General features: G+C 35.9%; 1 protein-coding gene across 1 annotated transcript in view; it reads left to right on the top strand.

Annotated features, from left to right (window-relative positions):
• Nucleotides 1-16,433, top strand: part of FASTKD1 (FAST kinase domains 1) — an 881,671-nt gene that overhangs the window by 61,121 nt on the left and 804,117 nt on the right. The gene's annotated exons all lie outside the window — the stretch shown is intronic.

Raw genomic sequence — 16,433 nt, 5'->3', positions numbered from 1 at the left:
TGACTTCTGGCTGCAAGCCATGTGACTTAGACCCATACTATATATTCGATGTGATTTTAAAACTAAATGTATGCACTGAAGAAGGGTTTTTGACCTGAAAGCTTTGCCGTGTTTTATAAAACAGTTTATCTTCCAGTTTTCTTGTGTTTTTAACTTTTTTATTAAAGCAGATTAAAAAATGTAGTTTTTGTAGCACTTAGATTTAAAAGCCTAGTATTGATTTCTTGACCAGATTGACAATTAACAGCATAACCTTCTGTTAAGGTCTTCCTAAGAGGGAGTTTGTTACTCTGGAAAGCACAGTGGCTCAGTAGTAATAATGTTTTCACATATCCAAGGTCTAGTGTTCAATCCTGTTTCTTGTCACTGTGTCCACAGAGATCAGCAAGTGCTCCTCTCATTTTTGTAGGTTTTTTGCAAGCGCCTGTAGTTTACTTTTACTTTTCAAAATCATGCAGTCTGATTGACTAATCTAAACTGTCCATATGTTAACCCTTACTTTTCTGTCAGTTGTTGTGTCTGAAATGGGTCTTGGAACCAGCCCATTTAACTGATTTACACATAACTTAAAAATGTAATAAAAAGAAATTTCTTCCCCTTGGGATTTTAATCTTATCCCTTTGAACCAGTAGATACTGTAACTATAAAAGCTAGCATTCATGGAATGTACCTTTTCCTGATTGTTCTTAACTTATTCATTTCAATGGAGCTCAGGAAGTTTGCACTGTTATTTCCAATGGGTGTAGCCTAAGCCTTTTGACAGAATCAAATTATGTCCTCGCATTGAAACAAATCTTCATATCTCTGGAACCGTGTGAGTTATGAAAGAAGTATAAACGGCAAACTCTTCAGCACAAACAATTTTTTACAGTGGTATTATTCCTTATGTTCTAGGTCTTAAATTTTAGAAGTCACAGGAAACACCGTAACTATTAAATTTGTTTTATTTTATAAACAACATGTACAATATCTCGGCAACCACTCAAGTACACACATACTGTCAGCAGCATTTTATTTATCTAGCGGAGAGCTTTCATATCAAGCTAAAGAGTTCTGTCTGTTTTATTTGCTTGTTGAGATATTTAGAAAAATGTGAAAATTATGTCTATATAAATTAACATAATGAAAACAGTTAATATCTATTTACCTGCACTAGACAGAGAACAAATATCGGTGCAGTTGAGTTTTCCATTGTGTAAGCTTTAAGATGAAATATTTTAAAAAGTTATACATGGCATGGTTTTGGAATTATTGATGCGAATATGAACAAGCAATATTTGACCCCTAGAGGCATCAGCAGGAGTTAACTGCAGATGCACCTGATGATGCTAAGTAGAATAATTTCAGAGTTGCAAGCTTTCAGGTGCAAACCACCACGAGTGATATGCGTTAATGAAGGGTGTCACTAAAGACAGATAGTCTTTCATGCCAAAGCTTGTATTATCAGAGTCTTTGAATTAGTCTGTACTCCTGACAGTTTTTATTCAAACTCTCAGATTGAAGAGGCGTATCTCCTGCACATGTTTGATAGGGATTGACAGTTTAGATATGGGAACATGAGAATTAATGAATTCAGACAAATGTATCAGCTTTTTTGTCCCATTTAAAAAGGGCTTATGAAGACCCACCAGTCAGTAAACAAACTCCCTATGTAATAGATCCTACTGTGTTGCCTTTGGCTGTAAATGCAATCAACATCTGCAAGGTAATGTTAAAGCTCACTGTACCAAAAATTAGATTCTCTGCCTTCTGTGTACTGAGTGCTAAGACAGTATTTGGTGTCCCCATGACCATGAATTAGATTAACCAAGTAACTGCAGAAAGAATGAACGAATAAATGAATTAATAAATGTGCTACACCTAGCTTTGGGGATAGAGGAAAAGTAGCTTTACTGCTATGGTAAATATATTTTTCTGTTGATCATCATGACCACAAGTCCTCCATCCCATTTGCTCTGTGGTCCTCTCTTTTTCCTGTGGAATGAAAATCTGATGGCCTATTTGCTCCATCACAGGCAAGGGATAAACAACAGGAGCAGTGCTGTCATTAAGTGAGGATCATGGATCTTTTTAAGCTCTACCATCTCCCAGTGCACATGCTTACTGAAACCCAAAGAGTCTGCATGCTGTAATCATCTGCTAAGGGTATGTCTCCCGCTTTTGTAACTTCTCCTGCCAAACCAGTGCTCAAACCTGTAGTTCAAAATTAATTCACAGCTGTATTTTCTGTAATATTAGTGTAGCACTGTAGTGCTTTGCAACATTGATCATTTTCATTACCCATTCTTTTGGTTGTAACTTTTACCTAATAATAATATTTTAGCTTCCTATTCACTTTAATTTCTTTTGTGTGTTACTCCTGAGAACTAATGGCACTTTCCTTGGAGGATGCATCACCGTAATATCTAAATATGTTTTTATGTGATATTCTGCTGGAAAACATCTTAAACCTGTAAGTATCATAATGTAGTTATGCAGGATATCATTGTAAAGGCTCTTGCACATTATCTGAGATGTCTGTATGACAAATAAAGTATTTTATTTCACAGTAGAAAATTTGTTTCATTATTTCCCAGCTTCTCATAAGCCTTAACTCAGTTTTGTTGGCAGCGTTTACTTATTACTTAAGTAACACAGTTTGAGAACTGATCTTGTGTTTTTTTCATATTCACATGTTCAACAGCCATTGATCCAGTGGCTTCAGGTAATATCCAGTATATTTTAGCAGTATGCACACAGTTGTCTTGGTTTTGCCACCTCTGCACCCCAGTGCTTCAGAAGCGTCTTTGATAGAAATTAACCAGATGTCTGTAACTGTAATATTTGGAGCTGTACTTAACAAGTGCCAAATCTCTTCCTGCACCTTTCAGAATAAAAACTTCAATTCCCTTGATGCCTTTTAAAGGTGGTTTATTATGTAACATTGTGAATAGCAAAATACAAGAATGTTAGCAGCGTACAGTGATGGCAGATATGGTCATACATTATTGAAACTGTCTCAAATAACATTGTTGATGAACTGAAACACACTAAAGCTTTTGTAACTGTAGACTTCAAAGTGAATACTCAAACCTCTTTAGCTCTGAAGATTTAAATGCACTGCCCTTTTGTAACTGCAGAATTGAACAGACTGTACTGGTCTTTTGCAACTGAACTCAAAACTGTTGCCTGTAGTTTCTGCAACTTGGAACTTCTAAACTGACTTCTGTCTTAAAATATCCATTTTAATATCAAAACCCTATAAATTTCATACCCATTTTTACATACCTCCTTAACCTTGGTTCCCAAGCCTTATATCATCTAAATAAGATATTACTGCCAATGCATATATCCGAACTGTTTTTGTATTTCTGCAAGATCTTTGACACACAACAAAATGTTTTGCACATCTTATTAGCACGTTTCATCCTTATCAATGTTTTGGCCTGAAGATTATTTAACTGAAACATTCCCTTCTTTTGAAACAACATGTAAAATGTGAAATACAAAATGAAGATAGAAGCCTGCTTTAACATGACCGTTTTTCTAGGCCTGTGCAAAGAAATACTGTGTTTATGTAGGATTTATTCTGACAAAGCAATATTTATGAGAGAGCTAAACTTACAAACCCTCCTGAAATCCCTAAACTGAGATTTGCTTTTGTAATTACTTTGTAAATGTATTAATATAATTTACAGAAGATATTATAACAATTACTACAATTAATATGGCAATTGTGAACTAGTTTATTTTCGTCTGGCAAATAAACTTGCAGTTTTAATTTTTATTACTAATTATCACATGAGGATGTATGACATAGATGTATGACATATTAGTTATTCTGAAAAATCTTCTTGATTGAAATCTCTTAAATTCATGATTTAGTTCAACTGAGCAGTTCTTTAATACATTTTATAAATGGTGTTACATATCCTGTTTAACAAGATCCATCCTAATTTGGTAACAGCTGTGATGCCCCAGCACTGGCCCAGTAATCAAGGAGCCTCAATCCTCACCACTGGCAACAACTAGGGGACATATACATTGGGAGGATGACAAGTACACACACAGTGCTTCGTGTCTTTGTCCAAGTAGCTGACACACACACTTTGAGATTTGATTTATATACTAATACACACACACACACACACACACACACACACACACACACACACACACACACCTGGTAAAGGCCGGCACAGGTTTACCAGCTATGCCCCCTTCTGCCCAGACTATAAGGTAGTTATCAGTGCCACCAACCACTCTTATCAGCTACTCTAGGCCCTAAACAAAAGGTGTCCAATCCTACTGTGTAATGTTACTAATAATCCAAATGGTAGTTTTGGCTAAGCGCCAGGCTATTAGGAGTGGCCTGTACAGTGTTACCAAATACATATGCAAGTAATCCAAGAGCTTAAATATGTCTCACAAATATCTGCTACAAAGATAGGTTTAGATATATTTAATAATAAATAATAAAAGAATGAGACAATACTCAGAAAACAAACACAGTTACTTCAGAGTTCAAAATCACAGGAATTATTTTAAAACAACATTGCAGGACAGTCTCAAAAATACTGAAAACATCTAAACTAATCTTTACTACATTTCTAACTATATCTAAAAGAAATTACTGTACCCTAGTTACTTACTATTAACAAGTCAAGTGCAAGTGGTGATGATGAATGGATGTTCTTGCTAGGTCCAAGACAAAATACAAACTGCACAGTCTCCCTGAGAGAGTTCTTAAATCAGTATCACATTTTACTGCTGGGTTAGCCTGGGTGACATCACTTTTTGTGACTTCAGTTCTTAGGCTAAAACAGAAAATAATAGAATTTAACATCTCTGTGTTAAAATACATATCTCTCAGATGTTTGCAAATCCTGGAAGTCGTAAAACAATAAAACACTTTACATTTTAAACCTAGTAAATACTTTTCTTTCAAGACAGTACAAAAACTTCTAGCTCTAGACATTGTGTCTGTTTCTGCATTGAAACTGAGAGAGAACATCTCTTGTTTATGGCCCAGCTATAAAGTAACTTGACCTCAACTAGTCTTAAGTTTTGCAAGTTAATCTTCTATGTTTCAGCAGGGTATGTTGTGGTTACATTCTTGAAGCTCAGTACATAACATACAGTTCTGTATAAATCATCAATATTCACAAATGACATAGCATTATTTACAAAATTCCAGATAACTGGGCTGGCGTCGTGATAACAGCCATCAACAAACTCTTTTTTTACCCGTATTATATATGTACCTTGAAGCATAATTACCATACACTGTATCATCCTGTTTCTGAAAACCTTCAACTAGATTTGTTAGGGTGTTAACTGATAATACTGTAAATTGACCTTCCAGATTTAAGTGTGTTGTATCAGGAAAATTACATTTACTAAAACCTTTGCTTTTTTGCATTCCACATCTGCATCTTTGCCTATGCTGTCCGTGCCCTTTTAATTTTCTGTCTGATGTGCACTAATCATTATGTAATGTGCACTTCATTCTGTAACAAATGAAACCTAACGTGTTATGCTTTGAGTATATTGAATAACAGATACAACTTATTTTTGTAGGTAATTATATAACGTGTCTTAATAAGACTGTTAAAAATAATTCAGTAATTTTACTCTTAAAACTGATGGCCAAATAATGTGACCTGTGATGTAAATCTGCAAAGTCTGTTATGATTATATATGCATATTATTTATGGATTCTGTTGAAACTGGCAAGTAATGCTGTTAGAAATGTATTATACTGAACATCTGAAATAGCTGTGTATAATCTCTGCTTGACTTACAAAGCCATGTCTGACCCAGCTCTGTTAGAAATGCTACATCTAAAGAAATCACAGTCCCTCCGCACCACACGCTCCAGAGACCTCAACGTCACTACTACAATCAAAAGAACATGCTGGAGGGACAGGTTCATAACCCAGAGACTGCCCATGCTATGGAATAGACTTCCCATACATGTCAAGCAAAGCACCTCACTGGCCGTCTTCGAGAGAAATCTTGATGAGTGGATGGGAAATAGAAGATTCACCCCGGGGATCACTCCAGTAGTTCTACTCAACAGAGGCAATAGGAACTAAGGTTGGGTGGCACGATGCCAGGGTAATCCTATGGGCTAGGCTTGTAAAGGCTCCAGGGCCATTAGCCTAGTACATAGCTATGAACCTATAAATATTACATTCTGTTAGAAACTGAAGCGGACACTAAAAAAAACATATTTTTCTACCAGTAGCATCTAAATACAAATAAAAGCATAGAATGAAATTTAGCACTTTCCTTTTTGCCATGCAGCGGTCTGAAAACCTAACATGAAACTGAAATTCAGCTTGAAATACTTAATGTTCTAAAATTTCTAATCTGCATGAATGCACACCTGCTTCTGTGTCTGTACTAACTGTAAAACTAATTTGCATAAATGCATATTTGCATCTGTACCATATACATGTCCTAATTCTAAATAATACTTTCCTTCCTATAACTGAAACAAATGTACATAAATTCAATCAGCATACTGTTCATGTACTGAATAGTCTATGCACCTAACTACATTTGTATCTATATTTAAAGAAGCATTGAAAAACAGTAAACCTATAATGAACTGGTTCACAAACTTATGGTCTTCAATTCTAACTTTTCTTTCACTATTCCAGTAGTCTTGATACTTGAATTACCCAGTTTTAAAATAGAGTAAGCCTTACTCTGTGTTGCCCCAGTCACTGCTGAGGTATTTTAAAAGCCATCCTAGTGTCCTTTATTGTCCATTTTGAGTCTCTTTCATGCAGTGGTTTGACCTGTAGTCCTTCCCAAACCCCTGTGTTAAGGCTGTGTGGATAATATATTGAAACTTCTCATAGTGGTCGGGATAACAGTGTTAATCTGTTCAATGAATAAAGAGTACTGGATCAAAACAAAAACAAAAGCTGGGTCACAACACCAAAAGAATTTTAATATGCAAAAATATTTTTCACACACAAAGCTTTCGGAATGTCTCTGTTTATCAATGCATATAAAAAGTAACCGCATTCAACAGCTTTATATATGTCACATGACAAAATACACCAATCATTGTTCCTTAAAAATTCAAATAACTTATTCATATAAAAACTCTACGTCTACATTTAATTTAATTAGAAACGCAGCAAAAATTCAGTCCTGTGAATATGAATAAAATCTGTTAATATAAATCAATTAAAACTCTCTCTATTTAAATATATAATTACATATATATAAAACATACAACTACTTATATTTTATTTATAGCTACAAGTAAATAAAAATATAATCTCATCACTTCATTTGTTTAAGTTTCAAAATGGCTTTAATATTTATAGCAGCATTTAGACCTGGCACTGTGTTGGTAGCCAGTCTCAAAATCCAATTATATTCAGTTATTTCTGCACTATTGCTAAGATTACCTCCTCTTAGCTTGGCTGCTATCTGTATAACTCTAAATTTAAACATATGTTGCAATCCTTTCTCTTCTATTTGTTTGGCAAGAGAGTTAGTAATGCCTTTGCTCTCTCTTTTGGATAATGTTTTATTATTCTTTCCTTAAACTTGTATTATGTTTGCCTACATAAAAAACGGAACATATGGTACAGGTAGTCAAATATAAAATATTTTCAGTGTTACATGTCATATAACAACTGAAATCAAACTTTCTGTTTGTAGTGGGATATATAAATTCATTACAATTTAAAACGTGTTTGCAACAAGAACAGTTGTAACATGAGAAAGTCCCTCTTTTCTTACTAACAGATGGAGTCCTAACACTATTCATCTTTCTATAACAGAGTTTTTGTTTCAAATTCTGACACTTGTAAGCAAAATGTGGTACTTTCCCTATATACTTATTTCCCTCTGGTAGGGCATGCAAAATCCCCCAATTATTTCTAGTCACATTGATTACTCCACTAGTTCTAGTATTACAGTGAGTAATGTACCTCATATAGCCAGTCTGCATAGTATTATTCGTTGTTACCCTTGGGTAGTTTTGACACGTAAAATAGGGTCTAGTCCTTCTTGTCTTTCACTAATCACCTATTGAGACATAGAATTTAATGAAGTTTCATTATATTTTCTAACTCTAAATTCCTGTCATTTAAGCCATTTATTAATTGTATGACTATATGTCAGTATTTAATCTACTTACTCTAAGAAATTGACTCTTAATAATACCTTTAAAAGCATATTGTGCATGCATGTTATGCCTATGCAGATATCTACTGGCCTGTACCTCTTTCCTATATGTATTAGTTGATAGTTTTGCTTCTGAGTTGGTAATCTTAATATCCAAAAATTAGTTTCATTCTTAGAATACAGAAGTTTAAATTTCAAAAAAAAATCTGTGGTATTATCTAAATAACTAATAAAATCTATTAATGTAGATTCATCACCCCCCCCCCCATTAAGAGAACATCATCAACAAAATGTTTATAGAATAACATAGTATCAGTATAATCTGCAGAAGGGTTAAAATGTATATATTCTCCCAATGATTTAAAGCAATGTTGGTGTATGTATTGGCTACTGATGTTCCATGGCTGCATCAGAGACCTGGTGTTAAACTCGTTTTTCAAACATAAATACATTGCTAGTCTTTTGTCATGTGACATATATAAATCTGTTGAATGTGGTTAGCCTGTACAGTGGATATAAAAAGTATACACACACCCCTGTTAAAATGCCAGATTTTTGTGATATAAAAAAAATTAGACCACCATAAATCATTTCAAACTTTTTCATACCTTTAATGTGACCTATAACCTGTACAATTTAATTGAAAAACAAATCTGTTGGGGGAAAAGTATAAAAAATAAAAACGTACAATAAGCTGGTTGCATAAGTGTGCACACTCTTAAACTAATACTTTTTTGAAGCACCAATTTAATTACAACATTCATTCTTCTTGGGTACATACCTGCCATCAATTAAAGAGACTCTGATTAACCCCAAATAAAGTTCAGCTGTCCTAGTAGGATTTTCCTGACATTTACTCGGTTACCTGCTACAGCAAAAGCCATGGTTTTCAGAGAGCTTATAAAACATCAAAGGGATCTCATCGTTGAAAGGTATCAGTCAGGAGAAGGGTACAAAAAGTTTTCCACAGCATTGGATATACCATGGAACACAGTGAAGACAGTCATCAAAAAGTGGAGGAAATATGGGACAACAGTGACGTTGCAAACAACTGGACATACCTCCAAAACTGATGAAAATGCAAGATGAAAACTGGTCAGGGAGGCTGCCAAGAGACCTACAGCAACATTGAAGGAGCTGCAGTAATTTCTGGCAAGTACTGGTTGTATACTACATGTGACAACAATCTCCTGTATTCTCCATATGTCTGGACTATGGGATAGGGCTGCAAGACTGACGCCTTTTCTTACACAGAAAAACATCCAGGCCTGGCTAAAATTTGCAAAACAATATATCAAGTCTCCCAAAAGCATGTGGGAAAATGTGTTATGGTCTGATGAAAACAAGGTTGAACTTTTTGGCCACAATTCCAAAAGGTACTTTTGGTGCAAACACAACACTTCGCATCACCAAAAGAACACCATCCCCACGGTGAAGCATGGTGGTGGCAATATCATGCTTTGGGGTTGCTTTTCTTCAGCTGGAACTGGGCCTTTAGTCAAGGTGGAGGGAATTATGAACAGTTCCAAATACCAATCACTTTTGGCCTAAGACCTTCAGGTGTCTGTTAGAAAGCTGAAGAGTAATTTCACCTTTCAACACAACAGTGACCCCAAGCATACATCCAAATCAACAAAATAATGGCTCACCAGAAGAAAATTAAAGTTTTTGAATGTCCCAGCCAGAGCCCAGACCTAAATCCAATAGAAAATCTGTGGGGTGACCTGAAGAGGGCTGTGCACAAGAGATGCCCTCGCAATCTGAAATATTTTGAGCGTTTTTGCAAGGAAGAGTGGGCATATATTGCCAAGTCAAGATGTGCCATGCTGATAGACTCTTACCCAAGAAGACTGAATGCTGTAATTAAATCAGAAGGTGCTTCAACAAAGTATTAGTTTAAGGGTGTGCACACTTATGCAACCAGCTTATTGTATGTTTTTTATTTTTTATATTTTTTCCCTTAACAGATTTGTTTGTTTTTCAATTGAATTGTACAGGTTGTAGGTCACAGTAAAGGTGGGCCAAGTTTTGAAATGATTCATTGTGGTATTATTTTAACAGGGGTATGTACACTTTTTATATGTACTGTATATGCATTGATAAAGAGTTGACATCCTGAAAGTTTTCCACCTGAAAGATATTTGTTTATTAAAATTCTTTTGGTGGTGTTGTCCTTTTGTTTTTGTTTTGATCCTGTACTCTTTAGCTATTTAACACATTAAAACTGTTTTCAGACAGTTCTGAGAAATTTTTGTTGTGTATCTGTTGGGTCAGGATTGTGACACAACAGTTTATTCCTGAAATGCAACTAGACCTGAATATTTCTGCTTTGAGAGCTAATCATTCTTTAAATGATATTAACATTTGTGCTAATCCTTTGTTGCATGACAGACCTGGTATTTCAGTGGTCGTGAAAGAAAATGTTGACATGCAGGACGATGTCTTCATTAATCAGCTTCAATTTTTAGAGAGAAAAGTGCAGAGTTTTAAGCAACTGCAGTGGCAAAGATTAAGTTTTCAGGCATATCTTGAACTGGGAGTTGTAGCACGGGGGCTTAGAATTTTTGGAGATGCCTACTTGTAGTAATCATTATCCATCCCTGCTAAAGAAATGGCAGGAGCTGAATCTTAAGTTAAGCGCAGAATATATGCAATGTATGAATACATTTTTCGCAAACATTGAACAAGATTTTCGAATTTGAATTTCTAATTTAGAAAATAATTTCTTGGCCATGACTTGTTTTAAGAATAATGTTGTTATATATGACAAGATGTTAGAATGTTTACATGTATCTGAGCAGTGTGTTGAGCAAATTAAAAGATGCAAACACTTAAGGGACTTAAATGATGTCAAAAGAGCAAATATTTTTTTTCTTGGAAGAAGGAAACTGAGAAGTGTAACTGGAGTGGTAAGCAAAGATTCTAGATATGATTTAGACAAAATTATTAAACCTGCAACATCAATTGGGAATGTGCATGAAGCCATGACTCAGCAACAACCACCTTTGGTACAAAACTTGGTAACAAATTCTGATCAGCAAACTCCACTGATAGATGACGGAGAAAATATTCTGATGAGCCATTGTAATCAGGGAGAGGATTTTCAGTGGCTAGACATGACTGACTGTAAGACTGAACTTGACCGAAAGGGTGGAAACAAGGAAACGAGAACAACTGAGAGGGAGAATAAAAATAAAAGGAGGAGAGGAAGGAATAAGTTACAACAGCCCACAAACACACAGCCATTTGACAGTTTGGAGATAATTAATGAATTAGCAGTTGTAAATCTGTCGATTATTTTAACCCAAGCTGATATTATGCTTTTGAAAAAAGACCTTCAGTTTATTCTTTCCAGTAATGATTCATTGGTTGTTGATTGATGCTATGACAGATTTACAATTGTTTACGAGAAATTTGAATCTGAAGCTACTGTTCAAGGACAATAGTAATGGGACTCCAGTACTGAAAAGATCTAGCATGTTTATCCCAGCTAGTGCTCCTGTTACAGGTTTTCACAATATTTGTGAGAAACAGATATGTCATTTTTATGAGCAGCAAAAAGATATGAAGCATTATAATTTATAAAGAATTTATCTGAGAATGACTCACTGAAAGCTGTTCAAAGTAACTTTTATATTGTTAGTAAGCAGGCTGACAAGGGTGGTGCAGTAGTGATAATGAATAAAAATGAATATTTGAATGTTATGAATGATTTTTTAAGTGATGCCAGTGTTTTTAGGGTAATAGGAACATTTTGAATAATATTATTTTTAAGGTGAATAGTTTTGTATATAAATTTCTATTGAAAAATGAAATTTCATATGATAGTTATAATTATTTGTATGTTGCACACCCTGTTATTCCAGTAATATATGGTGTGACGGTCCCTACTCTGGGTCAGTAATTAAGGAACCTCAATCCTCACCAGTGACGGATGGCCACTAGGAACAAAAATGGATTCACACAGCATTTTCAGGTACAGCTCTGTGCACCAAGCACAGTTTCCCTTAAGAGCACACAGGGAGCACACGCCATATTTGATTTTCACACACACTCACACATACACACACACACACACACACACACACACACACACACACCTGGGAAAGGCTGGCACAGATTTACCAACTGTCCCCTTCTGCCCAGACTAAGGTAATTATGCTGCCACCAGGCAGCTACTCTAAGGCTCTTACAAGGGTACCTAATATACTGAGTAAAATTAACACTAATACAAATGGTAGAGTTTGGCCAATGCAGCAAGTCTTTCAGGAACGACCACAATGTCAGTAAAATAAGCATAAGTACTCTTAAGATGTTAAAAGTATTCTCTGAAAGACCAAGCACAATGAAAGATATAGAAATGTTTAATCATACATTATAAAGTAGAAAACATGAGAATATGAATATCTAGCTACAGTAAGCATCAGAATTTCTATCACAGGAGATATAAAAATAACACAGTTGGATTGATTCACACAAGTGCAGGAAAACAATACTTAACGAATATCACTATATTTTCCTGACTGACAACAAAAATTTAACTAATCTCACTATATTTTCCTGAATAAAAAAAATTACTCTTCCATAATTAAGTTACTTACTGCAGCAAGGCAAGATGAGGTGTGTGGTTGCGTGAGATATGTGAGGGATCATTCCTGTTAGGTTCTGAAAAATAAATTGCTGTTGCGAGAGTTCCATCATATCTCTTACTAATATCTAAAGAATTATTTCAGTGCTGGTTATAGAATGACATCAAATCTGGTCACCTAACTCTGGTACAATACATACCCAGACCTTTGCTAAGATCTATTGCAGCATCTGAAAGCTATAAAACAATTTCAAAAAACTTCCACCCTTCCAGGGTAGCAGTTAGTTCACCTCTAAGGACAGTACAGTAAGATTCCTAGTCCCTGTTTTTCCAGACATTTTTGTCTCAGGCTGCAATCAGACCTGTAAAATAAAATCTTCATGGCCTAAAACAATCCATTTAATTTTCAACCTATTTTTTTCAAAATTAGCTGGACTGAGATTAACCTCTTCCCTTCCAGAATTCTTTGTTACATAATGTACATTTAATCTGTTATAATAATATTGTCTGACATACATATATATCTCTTTTCTGTCCAGCAGGACCTACTGTTGATGCATTTTTAACACAAGCAACTTAACAACTACATTTTTAATGCAAGTATCTGTACAAATTAGTGTGATAAGTCAAATGACATAAAATTATTTACAAAACTCTAGCTTGGTATGCTGGCATATGTTACACATGCACTGCCCTACTCTCCCTGACACAGATGGCACTACCTCATATCATCACATATGGCTTACCTAAAATCCATAAAGATCAACAACATCCTCCTATGAGACCTATTGTCTCCGGTAACAGATGGATTACAGAGCCTATTTCAGTGTACTTAGAGGATATTTTAATCTCTTTTTAGGTAATGTCAATAGTTTTATATGTGATACTGCATATTTTCTGCAGAAATTGTATATTTGGTATGAGACCAATGAAATTGTTCAATATTTTGTGGTAACTTTGGATGTTTATTCATTATTCCCTGCTATACTGAACTGTTATGGTATACAAGCAGTTAGGGAGTTTATTTGCACTAATAGTGAATATAAAGGAAGGCAAATTGAAACCATTTGTCTTTTCTTAGACCTGGTATTGACTAGCAATATATTTATGCTTGAACAAGATCTTGGGTGTAGCCATGGGAACATCAGCAGCCAATACATATGACAAGATTGCTTTAAATCATTGGGAGGATGTATAAAATATATATTTTTAATCCCTCTGCAGATTGTACTGTTAATATTTTATTCTATAAACTTTTTGTTGATGATGCTTTATTAATATGGGGGTGATGAATCTACATTAACAGATTGCATTAGTTATTTAGATCATACTAAAGATTTTTTGAAATTTAAACTTCTGCATTCTAAGAATGAAATTAATTTTTAGGATATCAAGATTACCAAATGAGAAACAAAACTATGTATATGTATGTATGTATGTATATATATATATATATATATATATATATATATATATATATATATATATATAGGAATGTGTGCACAACATGTTTTTAAATGTTTTGTTAAAGAGCCAGTTTCTTAGAGTAAGTAGGTTAAATACTGACATTCAGTCATGTAATCAGCAAATGGCTGAAATGACAGAGGAATTTTGAGTTAGACAATATAATGATACTTTATTAAAGTCTGTCTCAACAGGTTATTAGTGAAAGACAAGAAGGGGCTAGACCCTATTTTATGCATTGTAACTACCAAAGGGTAACTACACATAATACTATGCAGACTTGGCTATATGAGGTACATTACTTGCTATAATACTAGAACTGGAATAGTAATCAATGATGTCCTTCTATTTAGTGTTGCAGTATTCTTTACATATGGGTTGTATTTCATCAATTGACCTGATGCCCGGCATGTATACAAAAGCTTATTGCCACTGGCAGTATGTGGGACATTGCACAAAGTCACTGAGAAATTCAGCCGTAAAAGGGATGCCTGCAAGTACCATCCTCTGAACTTTTTCGCTGCCATTCGGAAAGGTTGACTCTTACGTTTTGTCTGCTGTTGGATATCGTAGATTCTTCCAACTTCAGATAAATATGCCATAGGGGATTTATTTCCTTGCTACTGCCTCTTGATGTTAATGTTATCCAGGAAGAGCAAGTGTAATTGTGGAAGGCAAATTCCACATAAGAATAGTCACTAGGTTTGCTTGTTCTGTTTAGGGCCTACTCACAACCATCGTTCCTGTTCATCCCGTCAGGCCTTTGAGCCTAAGGCAGTGCATAGTCATCTGTCAGCTTTAAATCTTTAGCTAGAAAATCAGAGACTTGAATGTCTGGCTAGGGGTTTCAGGGGAAGCCATCAAGGGGGTGGATCTTAGGCACCTCCTCCTCCTTAGCTGTTAGAGCTATTGATTACCAGACACACATCTAGGTACTCTCTGGCCCTACTTACTCAGGCTTCCCAGACTCTTTCCCAATTACCTGATTCAGAGGCTAAATCCCAGATTCTTACTGTTCTGTGTGCTTCCTCCCAGGTAGGAAGATACTCCATCAAGTGTTGTTATGTTTTGGAGGCATCTTTCAGGGCAGCAGTTTCTGCATCTGTACGCAGAAGGCATTCTTGATTACATCTTCAGTCACTTCCCAATTACTTAAAGGATAAATTGCTTGATGCTGCTTTGGATAACTCTGCCCTTTTTGGCACAGCAGCTGCAGAACTTTTTAAATCCTTGAAAGAAAAGGGTAAGGAGCTCCAGGATTTAAACACTTGCTTGTTTCCCCAGTCCCTAAATTCCATAGGAATTTCCTTGCCAAGACTCCTTTGTCAGAAGGCCTGCTAGCTCCTCCACTTCTGTCTTACCTGGACATAGGCAGAAGAAGTCTTCCAGGAGACCACCACAGTCTAAGTCTGTTACTTCTGCTCCTGCTCATCAACAGCCCTATCAGCCCAGACCAAGCTCTCTTTGATGACCAAGTGCTTCTTCTAAGTCATACTCCTTTATCTGTTCACCTCTCACGCTGAATGAAAGTCATTCAGGACTCCTGGGTCATTTTAATAATTCAAAATGGATGCTTTATGACTTGGAAGACTCTTCCTCCCTTCCAGGGGTACCTCAGCCTCCATCCAGCCAACTTCATCTGTTCCCCTTGTTGCTTTCTCAGCTCTCAGACCAAGACACCATTCATGCTGTTCCTCCAGACCAACAGGGAAAGGAGTTCTACTCCAAGATGTTTCTTGTGCCAGGAAAAGATGGTCCTTGGAGGCCTATCCTGGACCTCTCCCTCTTAAATGCTTTCCTGGTGGTGCCTTTTTTCAGGATGCCATGTCTGCAGTTTCTTCTTCCCCTGGTCCCTCCTCAATTCTTCATAGCCTATTTGGATCTTAAGGATACCTACCTGCATATCCCTATTCATTCTCAGTTCAGGAAGTCCTTGTATTTCTCTGTGGGTTGTTTGCACCTTCAGTTCTCTGCCTTGCCTTTTGGTCTCTCCACTGCTCCAAGGGTATTCACAAAGTGCCTAGCCCCAGCCATTACCTACCAAAGGGTAAAAGGGCTTCAAGGTTTACCCCTACTTGGACGACCTGCTGTTCCTTGCCAGCAACTCAGATCTTTAAAAACAACACCTTGCCCTAGCTATTCCTTTTCTACAGGGCCTAGGATTCTCAATAAATTTCACAAAACCCAGTCTAAACCCTACCCAGGATCTCATTTTTCTGGGATGCAGGTTCTGAATGGACGTAAT

The sequence above is a fragment of the Protopterus annectens genome, chromosome 6.part1, assembly GCF_019279795.1.
Source record: "Protopterus annectens isolate FY-2018-M chromosome 6.part1, PAN1.0, whole genome shotgun sequence".
NCBI lineage: Eukaryota > Metazoa > Chordata > Ceratodontiformes > Protopteridae > Protopterus > Protopterus annectens.
This window is presented reverse-complemented; position numbering and strand designations above follow the sequence as displayed.